We start from the raw sequence: 2,233 nt of genomic DNA, 5'->3' as shown, positions 1-2,233 counted from the left end.
GAACTTGCTATATGTTAGAAATAAGAAATATCCTAAGAATTTGCTGTAAGTTAAAAATAAAATAATACGTTAGGAATCTACTACGATATGTGTGAGAAAGAAATAAGAAATATGTTAGGAATTTGCTGTTAGAAATTATGTTAAGAATATTTGTGAAAACATACACTTAGTGGTTCTGGGGCCCCACTGACCACAACAGGTGTAGAACCTTGATAAGGAGATATGACTTGTTACTGGCATGTTGCCAAGGAAACACAACTAGTATTGAACATGATTGGTCAAACCCATATTGTTATTCAACATGTCCCAGGAAGCCCCACTTGCCTTACCATAAAGTGGGGAAGCCAGAGTAGGTAAAACTCTGGCTGGGTCCAGCAACTCTCTCCTGCACTTATAATGAGCTGAACACTGAAGACTCAAAGGCTCTTTTCAGAGCCAAGAACTCTGGCCTACACTGATGGACATGAGCTACTGAGACAGTGGGGGATTCTGCCCACACTGACGGACCCTGGCTACATCAAACTGCTGAACGAGCAGTAAACTCCCTGGCTACATAGAACTGCTGAACTAGCTGAGAACCTCCCAACTGCACCAATGACCATGAGAGGCAAAAGGAGGAGACAAGATGGGATCCTGGGGTGAGTGAATGTTCTCCACTGTTGATGAATCAGTATGCTGTGATGAATTTATGAATTGCAATGTAGATAAATCACAATTAACTGTTTAATGCTTGCTATGAATTGCAGTGTAGATAAATAGCAAGTAACTATTTAATGCTTGCTATGAATTAATGAATCAATGTTGTGATGAATTTATTAATTCCAATGTAGATAAATTGCAATTGTTACTATGAATTAAAGAATCAATAAATTGTAATTGGTTTTTGTAATATGTCTATGAGTAATTAAGGCTCAAGGTTCATGACAATAGGACCCAGGAACTACACTTCTATAAAACCAAGAGAACTGAAACCTTATGTATCATAAAAAGTTATATGCAAGTGTTCATAGCATTAGTCATGGTAACCAAAACCCAGAAATAATCTAAACACCTATCAACTGATAACTAGATAAACAAAAATGTAGTATCTCCAAATGCTGGAATACTTTTTGGCCGTAATATAGAATGAAGTGTTGATAGATACAGGGTTCAAAATGGATGAACCCTGAAAACATTATTCTGGGTCAAGAAACTAGACACAAAATTCCAGAGTGAATGGCACATTCACTGAGGCAGAAGATTAGAGGCTTCCAAAGGCTGGGGCCAGGAGGGAATCAGGAATAACTGTTAAAGATACAGAGTTTTTTGGTTTTTTGTTGTCGTTGTTGTTGCAAAAAGCTTTATTGTTTCATTTGGTCCAGGCTTGGGCAAGGGGTATCTGGGTGGATTAAGATTCTACACCAGGGTGGGACAGAGATTACAGGGGGATGGGATGCAGAGGCCCCTCCTGCAAGTCTTCTCAGGCCCTTTGTCATGCTTGAGGGTGAGTCACTCAAAGATACTCGCCCAGCCCAGGCCCAGTCTTCTAAGGTTGGTCAGATGGTCACCCATCTTCTTCAGCAGTTTCACTTCCTCATCCAGAAAGTGGTTCTCCAGAAAGAAATAGAGATGGGGGTCTGTGTGGGTAGAAGCCATGGCATGCAGATCCAGAAGGGCCTGGTTTAGGTTCTTCTCCAAGGCCAGTGCTGCTTGCATGATGCGCAAAGTTTTACCTCCCTCATCCTGAGATGTCTTCTGGATATCTTGGAAGAGGACACGGTCACTGCATTGGTTTTGCAGCTTCAAGAGATGCTCCACACCCTTGCACTTCTCCTTCACCAACTCTTGGAAGAAGTGTCCCACACCTTCCAAGGTTACATCATTGCGGTCAACATAAAAACCCCGAGAGGGGTAGGTGTAAGAGGCCCGCATGTGCAGGTTGACCAGATGGTTGACACTAGGCTTCACTTCGGCGGAATAATTTTGACGGATCTGAGAGCTCATAGTTGGTCGAGGTTTTGGGACTTAAAAAAAAAGTGTAAGCTGGTCCTTAAAATAGGAAATGACTGAAATGGTCCCAAGGTTATGCCTAAAGATGAAATTGGAGGGTAGTCTGTTGGAGGCTGCTAGGTCAACTTAGCTGAAGCCATTTTGTAATTCTCTGAAACCATTTTGTAATTCTCCAAAAACATGTTTGGACATGTTGCCCTGGGAGGATAGGTTTCAGTTTATCCCACCCTGGGAGGATAGGTTT

The 2,233-nt window shown here is 41.8% G+C and overlaps 1 pseudogene; it reads right to left on the bottom strand.

Annotated features, from left to right (window-relative positions):
- Positions 1-1,395: 1,395 nt before the first annotated feature.
- On the bottom strand, positions 1,396-1,983 carry LOC102864934 (annotated as a pseudogene).
- Between the last annotated feature and the right edge of the window lie 250 nt (positions 1,984-2,233).

Source organism: Elephantulus edwardii, unplaced genomic scaffold, assembly GCF_000299155.1.
Source record: "Elephantulus edwardii isolate Elephantulus edwardi_28Jun2011 unplaced genomic scaffold, EleEdw1.0 scaffold00017, whole genome shotgun sequence".
NCBI classification, from domain to species: domain Eukaryota; kingdom Metazoa; phylum Chordata; class Mammalia; order Macroscelidea; family Macroscelididae; genus Elephantulus; species Elephantulus edwardii.
This window is presented reverse-complemented; position numbering and strand designations above follow the sequence as displayed.